The 18,525-nt window shown below is 36.4% G+C and overlaps 1 protein-coding gene and 1 long non-coding RNA gene across 3 annotated transcripts in view; one reads left to right on the top strand and one right to left on the bottom strand.

Moving 5' to 3' along the window:
• Positions 1-18,525, top strand: part of KCNIP4 (potassium voltage-gated channel interacting protein 4) — a 249,969-nt gene that overhangs the window by 3,766 nt on the left and 227,678 nt on the right. The gene's annotated exons all lie outside the window — the stretch shown is intronic.
• Positions 1-18,525, bottom strand: part of LOC143663082 (uncharacterized) — an 81,901-nt gene that overhangs the window by 9,211 nt on the left and 54,165 nt on the right. Inside the window, exons 2-5 of one of the 2 annotated variants that reach the window (XR_013165796.1) lie at positions 17,193-17,253; positions 15,217-15,313; positions 9,581-9,703; positions 5,271-5,422 (exon numbers count right to left, since the gene is read on the bottom strand). This is a non-coding gene — a long non-coding RNA (uncharacterized LOC143663082). Of the gene's footprint in view, positions 1-5,270; positions 5,423-9,580; positions 9,704-15,216; positions 15,314-17,192; positions 17,254-18,525 lie in introns of those variants that run through there. The other variant, XR_013165797.1, reaches the window with a different exon arrangement.

The following is an 18,525-nucleotide window of genomic DNA, read 5'->3' as shown; positions in this document are numbered from 1 at the left end:
AATTTTAGTAAGATTATTTGAGGTTTTATACATCTCCACTCATTAATAAGATGAATGGAGATGAATACTCAAAGATGAATCTCATTATTTCATAGGTTAGCATGAAATACATATTTTATTGAATCTGAAATATGTTTAGAGCACTCTGTTGAGTATTAATTGCAACAGGGAAAAAGGTACAAGATGAATGTTAAAGGAATCTACCCTCAGAAGGCTTACATTGTAGTAAGGGAAACAAAATACCAAATAAACCAGGGAGAAATAAGTATTGGGCATGAACTCAAGCAATGGCCTGTAGAAGAATAGATCATGTGATATATTCTGGAAGGGGTTACATGGAAGTCTTCATGGAGAGAGAACCGTTGCACAGGACCTTGAAATATGAGAATTTTCCAACTTGGAGAATGGAGGAAGAGCATTCCAGGCTGGGCAAAGAGCCTGAGCTGTGGCCCTTAACATTGATAGTGGGTGGCTCATGCGGATAGAGGCAGGGAGTGAGGTATGGCTGAAGCATATGAGCATCAGAACACTGAAATGAGAGATGGGACTGGAAGGGCCACTTGGAGTTCAGTATTGAGAATGCATACTTAGTCCCTAACCAGTGAAGAGCTATTGATTCAATGTCTTCAACTTCGGGGGAAGAAGTTAGCAATGTGATAGGCCAGTGTTTTAGGTGAGTCACCCAGGGTGTTGGTAAATGCTGAGTTCAGAGGTAAGAGAGTGGAAGCAGAGACACTGTAGTCATGCTTTTGCAACAATTCAGATGAGAGACAAGGGCAGATATCCATTGCATTCCCTCTTTAATAAAATACATAGGATAAACTGCCAATTTCCAGTTTTTCCAACAATTCTTGTCTAATGCAATATATCCTTGCCTGCTCCTGTTCTGAAGCAGCTTAATTGTATTTGATTTCAGGGCAACATTATTTGACTTTAAATATCTTTCTTATGAGGAAGAGAAATGTGGAACACAGTGGTTGTAGCTATAAATATAGTAGCTCCATTTATGATGGGAACTTAAAAATTTTGATATAACTGTCATTGTGGCAAGACCTTCAATTGTTCTGGACTTTTTGTTATGGAAAAATATATACCTAAAACAAAGCAAAGAGAATAATAAAATTAAATTCCATGTACCTGATACCCTGCTTCAATAATTACCAATAATTTGCCACTTGTGCTTCAGTAATGGGCACATTTAATAAATATCTCTTGATTGTCTACAATGTGCCAGGCACAATCATATCCCTGGGGATGCAAATATGATTTAAACCTGTTTCCTGCCTGAGGAACCCACACATGTAAACAGAGAAGGAATATAAATAAAATTTTCTTTACCATAAAATGCAAAATAAAAATTTTCTTTACCATAAAATGCAATGCATCATGGTAAAGAGAGCAATACAATTAAATCCAAGACATGGAAGAATACAAATGAGCCAATTGGAGGAGATGGAAGTAATCAAAAATGACTCCCTGGGAAAGGTAGCCTCTAAGTTGGGTTTTTATGGATGAAAAGAAGTTCATCAAGCTAACACCCAAGAAAATGCTTAGGCAAGGGCTGTGTGAAGGGCACTGGATGAGATAAGAGCATGTATAAACACATCCACTCTACACATGTAATTACTGGAAAGAAAATGAAGTATGAGGAGAATTAGCACATTTTTCTTCATCCTCCTTGATTGTGTAATTATCCTTGCTGTTCAGCACAGTACTCAAGATATAAAAGATACTCAAAAATATCATCGCGTGAATGATGTTGATTCCCATATGGTAATAGTACCTGTGCACTTTTACTTATGCCACTAATTGAGGGCTTCCAGTGCCACCTTCCAGTTTCCATGATAGCCTGAAAATTACTGATTAGTGGATTAAGATTCTGGGGTATTTTGGAGGGGTTGTTTTTCATTTTGTTTTGTTTTGTTTGCTTGTGAGATTTCACCTCAAAATCCAACTGCAAAGTAAGATATCCACATACCAAAGGCATGCGGGATGGCTTGTTCATTGGAACCTCATGACCATGAGAAGAATTTTAGAGAAAGCATCCAGCAGTGAGTTGCGAAAGTCCAGTTTAGATGGGCTTTGGTGTATCTGGGAAAGTAATCCCTTCAATTCCAAAATGAGAAAAAAAATTACTCCAAGTTATAAGTGAAATTTTAAAAATATGAATGAAGCACCTACTTTGTTATGGGTTACAGAAGAGAACATAGTTTTTTACTGTCCTTAAGAAGTTTTCAAATTGTTTAGAGGCCAAACAGTTCATGAATAACTAATCTAAGATTAAAAAGTGCAGATGAAAAGAGCTGAGGCCTTCAGAGTACTCTAGGAAAACCATTGCATCCCATTGGAAGAGTTCAGAGAAGTGTGCCTGAAGATGGTGGCATTTGAAATCTTAATAGTTGAGGGACCAAAGAACTTTGGCAGATAGAGAGTGGAAGCTAAAAATAAGAATTTGAATGATAACTAAAAAAGAAAGAAATGATTTCCTGAAATCATTTTTTATAATCAGTTTGGTGCTAAAAACCCATTAATCCTATTAAAATACCAAGTTCTAGACCATGAAGTATTATTGGTATTGATTTGTTTGGGGACTACTACGCTGCTGTTTTGCTAACTTTAGGAATCCATCCCCTTTCCCCACCAACTGAGAAGGGGGGACTGGAACCTTGACTGGGAAAGTGGAGAAGGAAAAGTCTGTCAATGCCCTCTGGCCAAAGATTACCAGGAGTGCATCTGTGGTTGAATAATTTGGGTTTGTTTCTTATCGCAGAGAGAGAGAACACTCGCCATAGGACCCATAAGGAAGCTGAGTAAAAGGGCGTTTGAAAGGACTTGTTAGAGATGTTGAGCTTGTTTTAGATGATTGTGGGGAGGGTTTAAGGAAACTGACCTTGCTCTGGATTGGATGCAATTAAGAAGTGGGGATACTTTAATTATATAATTAATAATATCAATTCAATTAATATGGTTATTTTCATTACTACAATATATTAAATGTAATATTATATAAATTATTTAGAATATAATTATAATTCCAAACTGATGAATCTTATTTAGGAATGAATACTAGACTGATGCTAAAGACACAACAGTTACTTACATTAGTCAGGATAAAGGGATGTTTAGTTATTCAGTTTAAACAAAGTTCATGTTTTTGTCTCTTTTCAGACGTGATTACAGAGTGATTCTTTTTTTGTCCTGATCATTCATGGACATATAGTGGTTTTGTCTGATGTTGATGTTCTGCGAAATTGTTTCTGTTCGATAAGAGAACTCTAAGTCCTGGCTGATACTATCAGTTCAATTCCTCAATGTCATGGGCATATAATAAGGGAGAGGGCAGAGTATGGTATGAAGGATAGAATATTGTCAGTACAGCACCCAGACCTGTATTTCAATCTTATTTCAGTAACTCCAGTTTAGTTACTTAACATTTCTATGTTTCAATTCCTTCCCTTATAAAATGAAGCTAATAATTTCAACTTTCAAGATGATGGTAGAAAATAGAAAAATATAAGAAAATTATCTAGCTCAGTGCCTACCACACAAATAGGAACGAATAAATACATTTCTTATTGCAGTTATGTTAGGTTAAAAAACAAGTTCCATCTTCAAATTCCTTGCATGAGGCCAGTAGTTCTAAACTTTAGAGGAAATCAGAATCATCTAGATGATTTGTTAGAACACAGATTGCAATGTCCCATCCCCAGAGTTTCTCATTCAGCAGATCTGGGGTTTTTCAAGAGTTTGCATTTCTGACAATTTCATGCTTGAGTCTGATGTTGCTAGTCCAGGGCCCACACTTTGAGAACTACTGAGTTAGATAATAAACCTGAGTGGCCAAAGCCATGATATTTGCAACATGTTTGTTTTAGTTTGCTGGCTGGTAAACCAAATACCATGCAGTGGGTTGGTTTAAACAATGGAGATGTATTGTAATACTGAGGCTAGAAATCCAAGATCAAGATGCCATCAAAGTGATGCTTTCCCCAGAAAATTGTAGCATTCTGGGGCTGGCTCCAGTTATCCTTGGTCCTTAGCTATTCTGCTATATGAGAATGCACATAGTGGCTTCTCCTGGCTTCTCGGTTCCATTGACTTCCAGCTTCAGGCTGTTGCCTGTGACTTCTCTCTCTGTGGCCGTCCCTATAAGGCCTTCCCATGATAGGCTTAAGAACCATCCTGATCCACTTGAGCCACACCCTAACTAAAGTAACTCATGGAAAGGTTCTGTTATAATGGGCTCATTCCCACAGGAATGGTTGAGGTTTAAGAACATATTTTTTTTAGAGTACATAGCTCCAGCCACCGCAATGTTCTTCACTGATTTCTTTTACACCTGCTGAGCTTTAGCTCCTCCACAGAGGATAATTCTAGAGCAGCAGTCAGAAAGCATTTTCTATAGTAAATATTTTAGGCTTTATGTACCATATAATCTGTCACAACTATTCCAATCTGCTGTTATAACACAAAGGCAGTTAAAACAGTACAAAAATGAATGGACATGCCCATGTTCCAATGAAACTTCATGGACACTCATATCTAACTTTCATACAATTGTCGTGTGTCATATAGTGCTATTCTTTCTTTTTTTTTTTACCACTAGAAAGTATTAAAACAATACTTATTTAGCTCATGGGTCATACAAAGACAAACAGCAAGCTAGATTTGACCCTTGAGCATGGTTTGCCAATTGTTATTCCAGATTTGTCAGTAAAGAAATTTGTTGAAAAGGAATTTTTTGGAAAGCTATCTGGATTCTCTGAGTTCTTGGTTTCCCTTGAGTAGATGAGAATCTAATCCTTCTTTGTGGGTTGCTGAAATTTTCTGCCAAATGAACAAAGATTTAAATTGACGTTTGTAAGTTTGCTCAATGAAATGTTTTCCCTCTGCTAACTGCACATTTCTAGACCATGTGAGTGGGTTGTTATATAAATTGTGCCATCTACATTGACAATTTATCAATCCTGTTGCTAGACTGACAGTTTTGATTGCCCATCTTACTGATTTTCATTTAAGATTTCATTGCCTCTTGAATAAGGTGGCATCGTGCCCTTTTCATTGAGTTGTTTATAAGCCCTATCTAGTGAACGAAAGACTTCCCTTTGCAAATATCAAGCCCAGAAAGGTTGAAGCGTTTTGTTAATATTGGTAGATACCTTCCAACTTTTCAAATTAAACTTGTCCTCAGACTGTTGCATAACAGTGAGTCTTTCTAGTATACGACATATGCGTTGAATCAACAAATACAATAAACATAAAATCTCCTTAAATCTGGACTCTCTTAGAAATAGAAGATATATAAGCAGCGGGGAGAATTCTGTTGTTTGGAGTCATTCAGACCTGGAGACAGTTCCTAGATCTCACTGGCCATGTGATCTTGGACATGGTGTATAATTTCCTTAAGCCTTGATTCTTTCATCTGTGTGATAGGGAGAATAATAGTGGTTACCTCATAGGGTTACTATGAAAATAAAATTTAATGATATTTGTTAAACCCAGACTCAGCACAGTATCTGAAAAATAGTAAGAGCCCAACAAATATCAAGCATTAATTACAATGTTAGAATCCTTGCTGACTTTGTGTTTCCCATCCATCATTCCTGTTAATACACAAAGTTATTCATTTAACCATATTTTTTAGTGTGAGTATATGCCAGACTATCCTCAGTTTGTGACTTATAGGAGTTCATTTATCTACAAATGATCAAATGATCATACAACCAAAATGGTTAATAAACTGCCCAATTTTCACATTTGTGCAGAGGTGGGATGCATGTAGGAAAGACTTACCAGTACTTCTCAGAAGGTAGGGGCATCAAGAAAGGCTCAGAAAGTTGGCCCTGGGGCTGAGTGTGAGAGACACATTCAACACTCAGAAGCACACATCCTTGAGAATTATTATAGTCATTTAAACTTCAGTTTAGCTTTTCTAAGGACACCCGAAGTTGATTTCTATTTCTGAGTAATGGCTCACAATATCCCTTTTTCCTAGGGTGTCTTCTCCTACCCAGATGCCACCCTTCTTTCCTCATTTCAGCTCAGCTAAAAAATCTACCCTCCCTATAATACCACCTTTCCTCCTTAATCTAAATTTAATTGTCCTAAACTATACAGTAGCCCTTAGTAATAATAAACTTTAAGGTGCTGTCCCCCAAATCATTTATCGTGTGCTATTTGTTTTTCCTCCTCAGCTACAGAAGAGAAACCACTATAATTCACCATTGTGTGAATTTTCTTTGTATCTTCACAGGGCCTAGACCTGTACAGCTGTTATTAGAGGGGCTTAAAGAATTTTTATCAATGGTTTTCCAATGGTATTTCTGATGGAGTGTCCCTCTAAATCAATATACTGTCTCATCTCACTCCATCCCTACCCCTCTTCTACCTGACTTCATATACTCATAAGACAGATCTTTTAAAACATCAACACTGAGCTCATTATCAAAATTCTTCAGTGGCTCTATAACAGCTACAAAATACCATCTCAATATCTTTGCCTACAACTCATGGATCAGACACATGTCTAACTCTCCAGCTTCATCTCTGGTCATTTCTCCTTTCTTTCCCTCCTCCTGCTCAAGTCCCCATTCCAGCCACACTATAATGAATTTCCCTGAGCAGCTCATGTGTCTTCAGCTCTAATACTATTGCATATACTGTTCTTTCTCACAAAATCCATTCCTCTTCTTCTATTCCTGGAAACATCTTGTCAGCCTTCAGGTCTCACTTCATATTCTTTCTCCTCTGGGTAGCATTTCTTAACTTCCTCATGCAAATAAGGATGTTCTGGTCCTACCAGTCTCTCTGCCTCTTCCCCATACTCTCCTATACCCATTTTATGCTCCAATGCTTATCAAAATATTTGTTATTTCCCAAGGACTATTTCAGGTTCCATGCCTTTGCATGTGAGATGACAGTCCATTGACCTAGAATACAGGTCCCACCTTTCTTCAGCTGGTTAACTCCTTCTTGTCCTTTAAGCTCAGCTCAGAAGCTAACCGTTCTAAGAAGCCTCCCTTGAACCATCAAGTTGGATTAAGTGTGCTTTTCTGTTATCCCAAAGCACTCTATTTTAGCACTTCAAACTACATTAAACTCTTTATTTCTATGTCTTTCCTTCTCACTGAACTTCAAGTATCGCATAGCACTTATCTCCGTATCTTCAGCACCCTAGTGAGCATGGGTGGATGGATGGATAGATAATGGATTGGCTAGTTTATTCTGGTAATAAACTTCTGTGAGCTTCTGTGACAATCTTGAATTAATAAAATTTTTAAGTATTCTGTTTTAGGGAAGATTTCTGAACCTCAGTGCTATTGATAATCTGGGCTGTATAATTCTTTGTTGTGAGGGCTTGTCCTGTTCATTACAGGTTGTTTTGCAACATCACTAACCTCTACCTACTAATGCCAGTCATAGCAACCAAAAACATCTCCTGGCATTGCCTAATGCCCTAGAGGGTTTGGGTAGGGGCAGGAGTGTAGGGGGGGTTGGTGAAACAGAAATCAGCCCCCCCCCCCCAGGTGATTACCGCTGGTTTAGGGTATAGCCAAATACAATTTGTAAGACTTTTCATATACACATATTTATAAATCAAAAAACTGCATTTTAGCCTGAGAACATGGTGACATTGGAAAGCACTGGAAACCAAAACTGAGTGCTGAGAAGGGGTATGCTTTGCATTATAAAAGTAATAAAAAAATCATTATGGAAAGTTAAAAAATATGATGAAAATACCTTTGTTCTACCACTCAAAGAATAGCCATTGATAATATTTTGATTTATTTACTTTCATTTTTTTCTGTGTGTAGATTTTCCCTTTGAGCATAATAAAATATGTACTATAAAATTTTATAGAGCTTTAAATTCAACATTAGAGGATAAGTATTTCTTTCATTAGATTATAGATCCTTCACAAATAATTCAATGCCTACATCACGTTCTATAGATGTGCATGCAATAATTTACTTATCCTTATTTTAGAATGTGTAGATTATTGCCAGCTTTATTTTCGTATTTGAAAAAAAAGCCTGTAATAAAATCTTTGTGTATGAATTCGCCTGTGTTTTTTGGAAATTAAGTTAGGTCTTGTGAGAAAAATAAAGGAAAATAGAATGAACAGTTTCAAATCTCTACACACACAAGGCCAAATTGTTTTCCACAGGGTTCACACAGATTTTCCTGCCCACTATAATGTGGGGATTACCCAGTGGTTTCTGCTTACTGCACTCTTCCTTCTTGCTGCTGAACAGGGGGCATTTTTAAGACGGGCACTATACACCAGGTAGACAAGCTCATTGTTAAGAGATTTTGATGATTCTAAGAAACTGTGTCTAAGGGCTGAACTGTTAATGCCTCTTCATCCTATTTTAGGTAGTTGAATTTTGTGCAGATACGAAATTCTCACTGCGGTTTGAGACTTCCTAGTACTTGTATTTGACTTAGATAAATCTAAACAGCAGGGAGAGAGAGTAATATCTCTTTTGAGGCACATGCACATGTCCATCTTAATCTGGGTGCACCTCGATCATGTGACCAAGTATGGAACCAAGAATCATGGGTATTTTAAGGAAGATATGAAGCCCCATTCTGTCAAACTTTCCCATGTTATAGATCATGGTAAAGGAGTGACCTGCCCAGAGTCCCCTGTGAATCAATGATGGAACTTAATTGTGGAAGTTGAATAGCACAGAGGTTAGGAGACATAGCTTTGAAGACAGGTAGACCAAGGTAAAATCTTGCTCTAAAAAATGATGGTAGTGGAGATCTATATAAATCACCAGACATCTATGAACCTCAGTTACCTTGCCTGTGAGATGAAAATCATTATAATGCCAATTTTATAGCATGATTTTGAGACAAGACATGGTACACGTGCATTAAATGTTAGTGCCTAGTGTTGTAACTCAGGTTTTCTCGTGATAACTACTGTGTTCCCTCTATTTACCACAATCTTAGTAGGGAGAACCTCAAACATTATGAACAAAGCATCCAAAAACATAATTTTCTTTTATGCATATTCTGAATATTTTGTGTTTCCACCCTATTAGGGTTGGATCTGCCACCTATCAGGTAGTCCTTAGGTATTTTCTATTTTCATTATTATAGATGAGAAAATTTGCTCAGAGTGGCTACGTAATTGTCTATGAACTTTCAAAGAGTTGAATTAGATGCAACAATGGTCTTCTAAAGGTAGGGCTCATGATCTTTCCACTCTGACCTTCTGTGTAAATGCGAATTTTTGTTTTCAGTTTTATTTTTGAAATCTCTATGATAAGCAAAGAAATACTCTAAGGTCCCTGGATTAGTAAAATCAGGAGAGCATATCTGGGGTCAAGTACTTTCCAAGATACCCGTTTGGATAGAATTAAATGTACAAGTGATGTTTCATGTCAGTAAACAGATAGATATTAATGACATGGCCACAGGAACTCTCTAATGACTAAAGAGAAGAAGATTGAAGACTTAGCAACTGTGAGGGAAATTAGTGATGTGATTCCAATTTTAAACAAATTGCAGGTGAAAATGGATAATGATAAAATCATTAGAAGACTGAAACACCTGAACAAATACCCACATCACACATCTGTCTTCTCTATATACAGCAATTTCTAAATATCACTGGTGCATCGAAGTTGAAATTAGCAGAGGCTTCTAAACATTGCCTGGGCAGGAAACTAGGATTAACTCCTTCCTGATACTGCAGATGTACAAGGAGACACAAAAGAAATTAGCCAAGTGAATTCCTTAATGAAAATACAGGTTGTATATCTATTACCCAGTGCTCCCTTGGAAAACGCATCTCATTAAAATGCTGCACAAAAACTCTGAATACCTAACCAGATTTTAGACTAAAAGTATAGTACTCAAAATAATAAGCTAGTCTCAGTATTATTGTATTTCTCTTCTACAATGCATCAATAATAAAACTAACACATAGCTTAGCAATTTATAGATGTATTCAAGGAAAATTGCAAAATTCAGCAAAGAAATTCTCTTATTGCAAAATGTCTGCACACTTCAGAGTTGATCTGTTTAGCTAATGCATTTCAAATAAACACATTTTACAATAATAGGAACTATTCTTTCCAATTCCTGCCTAAGATGAGTGAAAAACAATTTTCCAGGAAGAAAAATCTCTTCTCCCCATTATACTCCAGGTCCAGGGGAACCTGAATATATCTGTACTTTAGGGAACAATTTAAGTCCTGCTTTCTAAATAATTACTTTAAAGAGAGTCTGCCATCTCTCATAAATAAATCTTGCCTAGGCTGGGAATGAAGGTAATATTTTCAAGTGGATAAGGGTGGCTTGAGATCCTTTACCAAGACAACTGTGCCAGGAGTAACCTCCTCTTAGAGAACTCTTGCTCATTTCATTATAAATGGAGCCATTGGTGGAATCTCCTTACAATGCCACATTCTTCACTGTTGAACTTGGTGTATATATTGCATGATGTTTTACTTTCCTACCTGCTATACAGTGGATTGGCTTAATAAGAGGAATTTATTGGTTAACAGTTTTGAGGCTAGAAGACTTGCTTCCTCCCAGGGGCATATCTTCTGGTACATTGGCAACCTTTGAGATTCCTTGGCTGTTCCATTACATGCCAATGCATGTGGTGCCATTTTCTTCTTTATCTCCCATGTTCCATTGATTTCTGGTTTCTGGCTGCTTCCTGCGCTTCCTCTCTCTCTGTGAATTTTATTCTGCTCATTAGGGAATCTAGTAATCTGGATTAAAGCCCAACCTGATTCAGTTAGGTTGCACTTTAACTGAAGTTGGGACTTGAATATGCCTTTTGTTGGGGGCATAAGTCCACCCCCAACATACAGTGAGCCACAGAAGGCATCCTTATATATCAAATACTGTAGGGATCCTGAGACACTAGTGAATATTGGTTCAAGTCCAGTCTCAGATATAGACAGGGATATAGACATGGAATTAACTAACTCTGGTTCTCATTCCATGCTTCACTTCTTGTGTCTTCTACATATGGATGAAGGCTACCTTGACACTTAACTATGGTGGTAGCAGTTAAGGGCAAATCTCAAGCAGAGGATTAAAAGCTAAATTTACATTATATGCTTATTCCTTGCTCTCTACCTTTTCTTTGGCTAAATGGAATCCTTTCAAGCTTGTAAGCAAATGAAAGCTTTTCCTCCTCCCAAATTCATTTGCTACCAAGAGTGTTTTTTTTTTAATAGTTAACTCCTATTTAAAATAATCCTCTCAAACATTTAGTAATATGATGATAAATGTCTTACTCTGTAGGTCAGAATTTGGATCTTTGAAATTGTACTTGGCCCTGTCCTAGCTCCATTACCAGTTATTCCATATTAGTTCTGTTTTCCTTCAAAGCCTAGGAAAATATGATAACTTAAGGCAAAAAATTTTATTTCCGTGCTAGCAGCAAAGCACTTGAAGTATAGTCAATATTAGAAGCACTCCTTCCTGAGACTATATATGGAAGGAACAGCAAACAGGATTAAAAAATGGCCCAAGATAGTTTTTGTGACAAAAGTTTAACCCCAAGGAGGTAGAAGAAAGAATCAAAGAAGGGGATTAGTTAGCCAGAGGGAGGAGTTAACTATTACATATATATATGTTGATTTTTACTGAACTTCATGCTAAACCACACTTTTCTTTTTAATGTTAACACAGCAATGTTTGCTTTTGTTTTTTCTTAATGATTCTGACCATAAAGAATGATGACATCAGAATGATGAACTGTTTGAACTGCATTTTCTAGCCATGGCTGGGGATATGTTCCCCTTCAGAGTAGAATTTAATTTTCACCCCCATGAATGGGTGGTGTGGTCAGAGGTGGTCTATACATAGTGACCAAGTCGTGGGTTTGAAATTCTTGAACTCTCACACCATTCACAAGATGCACTGGTTTGGACAAGTTATTTCATTTTTCTAACACTCAAGCTTCTCTTAGGTAAATAGCAACAAATCTCCTTTATTGGATTGTTATAAGGACTAACGACAGAGGATCGTACATGTATAAGTATGTAGGGTACATGAATAAAGCTCCATATTTGGCATTTTTTATTTAATAATACCTATTCAACTAAGTTTTATCCTAAGAGATAGAGAAATTTGGTTAATGGTGATACATAGATTTTTTTTTTTAATAGAGGCATTAAAACTATGCTTTTGCCACATTTGTACCAAAGAACATAATTGAGAGATTCGCACACACCTTTCTTCACTTTGAAGCAACAGAACAATGCTCAGTGAGGCATTTGCCCAGGTCAGGGACTCAGCTTTCCCACTCCTCCAGCATCCCCACCATGCTCATTCCTGTTTGATTTTGACCTTGTGTTTGTCTCCCCTGAAATTACCTGCCTGCTCCTCTCTATTCACCTGAGTTTACATTAGCTTTAAAATCAAGCTCTTAGTATCACCTTTCTATTTTGTTAACTTCCTCCTTCTACTATAAAAAATCCACTCGTATTTTTTTTCTACTCTCTGTTTCCAGTGTATGTGTTGCATCTCCCTTGTTATAGGAAAAGTTTCTCAAGCACAAGAAGCATGCTCTAATTATTTTTAATTATCATTATCCATAGAGCTCCTTTCATAGAGTATGTAGGAGCTGATCAATAAATCATTGCTGTTTGATCTAAGAAAAGCAATACCCATAGTGAAGTTATATGGTTGATTGAATGGAAAAATCCAATTCCTAATTAATGAGAATAACAATTCGCGGTACAAATAATAATTCATATTGGTTTATTATTTTATTATTTACAAATCACTATAATATATGCCCCATTTGATCTTTGCAATAAATTTAAGGGGAAATGGAAATTCTTTTTTCTATTTTATACCCAAATGACCTGAGGGTCAGAAAAAATAAGTTATTTTCCAGTGATGTTCTATTCAAATATTCTAGCTAGATGTTTATACTTTATTATAAGTCTCAATTAAACAGATAAAATATATGTTGCACAACATTTTGAAGACTTGGGTAAATGTCCCAGTGCTGAGATTGCCAGTTGTCTTTGGCTCATTTTATCACTCTCCATAAATTTTTATGATATATTTTTCCACACATAAAGATGTGGTTTAGATAATATGCATTGTTATTTTGTGTTTCTTTTTCTTACTTACTTTTGAATGAGTAAAAGTGATAAAAGGAGGAAAACACCTTAAGCTTGTTTTTAAATAAAATGGGGCAGATGAACATGGCTTGTTGGTTTTAACATGTAGTTCTATGACCAGGATTATCACTCTAATTTCAATCCACATGTCTGACAATACCCTTTTGCCCACTGTTAGTCTTTGAAAGAACCCAATAAATAGTTCCGCATTTCCCCTCGCCACATTTTCTAATGATGATAGAAGCCGAGTAAGAGTAGAACAGCATATTTGTCATGATATTTCATATTCATTTTTATACTCAATGGCAGGGCATCTACTCTATGACTGACACTAAAAAAGACAATGGTGATAGTAAAAAAGCAAACCATAGCAAACACTTTATGAGGCTGCTGCAATTCAATGTGCTTTATTGTCCCATTATGTTATCCCATTTAATCCTTGCAATAATTTGACCAACTGGGTATTCCTATTTTCCTCATTTTATAAATGAAACTATGGATCATTCCCAAGATTGAACAGCTGGTAAATTGTGGAACCAGAGTTTAAGCATAGGGAGTCTTGTTGTAGAGTCCATTTTTAACAACCATATACCAACTCCCTTATTGATATGGTTTCTGTACTAAAGGATTCAAAGTGAAAAGAGAACAGAAATACCGTATGATAGTGTTGGGCAAGAAACAGAGGTCGAGACAGCTACCCATTCTCTGGAGCTGGGAAAGCTTTGAAGAGGGATAGTGTACTATCCTCCTGGGTTTTGAGGGGTAATTAGGAGATTTCTAGGTAAAGAAAGAAGCAAAGACTGAGAATAGAGGAAGGAAACATTTTGATATTGTCTCCTTTATGAATTTGCTTATACTGTATTTCAGTAATTCCCATTTAAACTCTCTTGCAGATTCAATTTGAGCATTTTGGAACTAAACCTTAACCTGTATCCATTTGTAAATACCTTAATAGGTCACTGTCTGAAGCCATAACAAGTTAACACTGGTTAAATACTTATCTATAGGATAGCCAATGTAATAATAGAACCTGGTGAATGCGTGATGTTAAAGACAATTATTTCAAAATGTGATCTCTTATTTTGGCCACCTATAGTCAAAGACCAAGAGGTGGGCCATGCCATCCATCTGGCTTGGTGACCATTCTTTCTTACACTGCTGTTGGGAAATGGTCTTAGTGCACATGAAAACTATATTACTTTAAACCTTTCTTCTAGCTTCTATGTTACCAGCAAAGTTTCTGACAGCAGGTAGTAAATAGAGATTTTCTATGTGGCCAAAATAATCATTTAGAGATTTATATACACCTACTGATTTAATGATGATTGGCTTTCAATTTGGTTGGCTTCCCATAACTGAGAAAGATAAATCCCAAGCACTATACCCAGCAATGTCAGTTATTTCATAGGCTGTGAGTATTCATAAGTTCATTCCCCTAATAAGATGATGTCTGCAACTACTGCTGGGTTCACGCTGGTGAAAATCAATGCATCTCTTCAGGCCTCATTTGATGATGTCAAAGACACAGAGATAGACTGTATGTTCTAATGTTTTTTGCCTGTTCTTGGTATATGATAATATAGGCTCAATTATTTTAGAGGTGTGCATGTCTCCTCAATAGCCTAGTTCTATTGCTGTGATCCTCTTCTGAACATCTACGAAAGTGGCTGTTGCTTTTTCCCCCCAAAATAAGCAAGATTTAGGAAAACAATTGGTCCAAAAGTCTTCCTTTCTCTCTTGATTTATTTGAAAGTCATTCTACATTCCGTGATACAGCTACTAAACTCTGCATAAAGGGAAACCACACTTCATGTGTTTCTCTTCATTAGTTTTCATTATACAGTGCAAGGAAAAAAATCTGTGGTTATTCCTACCCCCAGAGGACTCTGGAACTCTCCTGACTTACTCTACAGTGTGAAGTTGTTAGGATGTATGCTGGCTTTCCATTGCAATTTGAGTTTAGAAGAAGTCTTCCTTTCCTATGGACCTTCCCATTAAGGACCCTCATTTCCATTAGTGAGTATGGTATTAGATGTTACAAATGTCACTTTGGATTTGTGTACTCCTGAGGAAGAAGTTTGCTGGTCCTCAGGAACCTGCTTACCACATCTACTGGGCCGTAAAAGTGGATGTCCTCAGTCCAGTGAATTTCACAGGGGTTTTTCCTCCAACCTTTTCATTAGGACACATTCCTGTAAAAACTTATTAAGAAACGTTACTAAGGAAACCAGAGGCCTGGGCAGCAGCAATTTGTGCTAAGGTTAACAAAATGTACAAATGTAATCTTTACCTGGCTCAAGAATTCATCTCCTCGTTTTCTCAGCAGACAGAGCTGAGTCACATTTTACAAATATTCTGTTATGTGGATTGCTGCTCAAATTCCTGCCTCTTTTATTTTACCCCATCTGGGATGCATCTCTGCAGGGATTTGAGGCCAGAGATCAGAAACTACCATGAGAATTTGAGAAAAGCCAGCAATATCTCCTATAACATATGCAAATTAAACCATTATTTTTTGGAGAAGTCTATACTTTCTCAGTTTGGAGATTAAATTACAATTATTAATGTTATTAATATATAGTATAGTTAGTGTACTTATATAATTGTACACCAGAGGACTTCCATATGCATCTCCTTATTTGATTGTCTCTGTAACCCTTTATGACTGAATTATTCTGTATCTGAAGTCCGTTGACCCTGAAATGCAAGAGGGTAAATAACTTGCTCCAGGTCTTCAATTAGAAATGGTCAGTAGAGAGGCTGACTGACATGACAACAGGACATGGGCTATGACGCCAGGAAAACCTGAACTCAAATAAGCTCTCTTTCTTTCTCTGTCATAGAGTAGATATGAGAACTTGGGTTTAAATTTCTGTTCAACCACTTATAAGCAGTTTTTGTTTTAGATGCTTTGCTTACCTATAGAGGCCCTCAGTTTTCTCATCTATAAAATGGGTTAATACAATAGAAGTTGTTAAGGCCAGAGATGATGATGCAATGTGCCAGGCATCTGCACATCTTCCTAATAAAAATTATCCAATAAGTTGTATACCAAAAGTAGTGGTAGTGGCAAGGTTAAAACTAGAGCATCCACTTTTAAGAGGGTCACCAAGGTATGGAAGAAATATGGAATTTGGAGGAAGAAAACCTTAGTATAAGAACTGGGTATTTTATTTGCTAATGTGATATCTTACAGAGTCATTTAGCCTCATGAGTTTTGTCCTTTTTTATCTGTTCTTTCTTCCTTTCTTTTTAAAATATAATAAGATATAATATCTACACCAGATACTGTTATTGTGAGGCTCTACTAAACTTGAATGCACATAAAATGCTTTCAATTTTGTAGATGCTATGCAAATGCCAGTGATTCTTTGTGTTATTCTGATTTCTGGTAGGTGCTCTTTTGACCATTTGGGTCTATTCAGTTCTAGCAAAAGTTATCTTTCTCTAAAGTAGCTCATCAATTTATATAGAGAGGTCAATGTTCTTTGTAATAGGTTATGTTTTAGTTCTTGCTTTGGCAGCTAGGAAGCTCAAAATCAAATTTAGAACTCAGGGTAAATAATTTAAACTAATGTTATGATATACTTCTTCAACCTAGCTTTATTTCATTTTAATTTTTATCATAATCTCTCATTTTTAAATCTTTTATAATTCTTCTGCAATATATATACATTTTGAACATCACTTCAAATCACTTTTGGAAAGATGTGGGAAAATGAACAAAACAATAAAAACATAATATTGATGAGGTCAGAGTAAACTAAAAAGAAATCACTGAATCCCTATTTATTTGACTCTGTAAGGTCAGTGTTTATTTGCTCTTAATTGTAATTTACTTAAATAATAGTAAGCATTTATCAAATGCTTATATAATGCAAGGCACACTGGGGGTTATTAAGAATTGTCAGGCAGATTCTTATCAACCAGTTATGATAAATTTAGAGAATCCTTAATAGATGTGAAACATTAGATTTATAAGTTCAACAAGTGTCAAGAGTACACTAGAAGACATGGCACAAGGGCTGGGCATGTAGCAAATGAGCATTCCTGTGAAATAAAAATGAAATACTTGGTTACCTCCTTCATTCTATTCAAGTAGAAGCTCTTGAATTCATGTCATATTCTTCATTTTTGCTTTCTGTAAAATTAGATTAATGAGAGGATTACTGGATTTAGAGCAAGAACAGAGGATCATTTCATAGACCTATGAACATTGATAAATAATTTCTCCTTACTGGACCTCAGTTTCTGTATTTGTGAAATGAAATCAGGATCCCTAAAGTTCTTTAAAAATGTAAAGTGCTTATCTCAAAAGTAGCTTCAATTCACCTCTCTCTGAAATGACTAAATTGACTCAAAAATTAAAGTTCACTTTATTCAAGAAAAACTCTAAAAAATGAAAAATTTAAAATGACTTAATAGCTAGCTATTTAATGGAACATGGTAGAAAATATTTTTATCAAATATAAAGAATGAAAGAGATGGAATCCCTCAGGGATACCCAAAACCAATCCCTTCATTTAACAGCTGAGGAATCTGAGGCTCAGCAGGACTGAAGCTATTGCACAAAGTCAGGCTCCAAATTGCAGCAATGGTGGTTGAGGCTTCCAATACTTTATGTGATATCAGGGTTGGTTGATAGAAATCCAGTTTGCAGCTAATGGGGAAATAGAAACCTATCCTACTCTGTTCTGGGCAGACTTCATATTATGACTGGCTCTGAATATAACATTTTCAGGGACGGAAGCTGTATGGAATAGAGTTTGTTTATAAGCAACAGAATTCTAGCAGGTTTAAATAGAAAAGGTTTTATTATCAGCTGTCAGATAGCTTGCAAACTAGTTGGAAAGGGTGGAGGAACAGGCTATTGATGGGTCTTCCAGGATCAACTCCCAGCTTCCAGACTCTGCACCTCTGCTGCAATCAGAAAGGCCAAACATGCAGGAAAACCCATGTCTAGGAACTATGTTCACAAAACCAAGCTGCCTCTACCTTAATCCATATCTGCAAAATGGATGCCCCAGATTTGCCTCTTTCCTCTTCATTTCAAATTCAAGTGGAACTTAAATCCAAAAAAGCTAGCTGCAAGGGAGTCTAGGGTGTATAATTTTCCAGTATCTCCAATAAAGGGCACACTCTTGAAGGAGGTTGGAATAGATGTCAAATCTAGACCATTTTCCAAGAATGCAAAATGATGTTGGATAATAAAACAACCATGTCATGTGAGGAATAATATAAGATAGGAATGATAGGTAGATTCCATCCTGCCAGTCAGATCCAATTAATTAGTAGTGGCTGCCAGGAACATGGAATTGAGAAAGATTTTTAGGATCTACCTGGGCTCTGCAGGATAAAGCCATGTGACTGATTAGTAATGTGTGTTTGAACATGAGCATGAAGCATTCAGAGT

This window comes from Tamandua tetradactyla, chromosome 19 (genome assembly GCF_023851605.1).
Source record: "Tamandua tetradactyla isolate mTamTet1 chromosome 19, mTamTet1.pri, whole genome shotgun sequence".
Classification (NCBI taxonomy): Eukaryota; Metazoa; Chordata; class Mammalia; order Pilosa; family Myrmecophagidae; genus Tamandua; species Tamandua tetradactyla.
The sequence above is the reverse complement of the archived record's forward strand: the minus strand, read 5'-3'. Positions and strand labels throughout refer to the sequence as shown.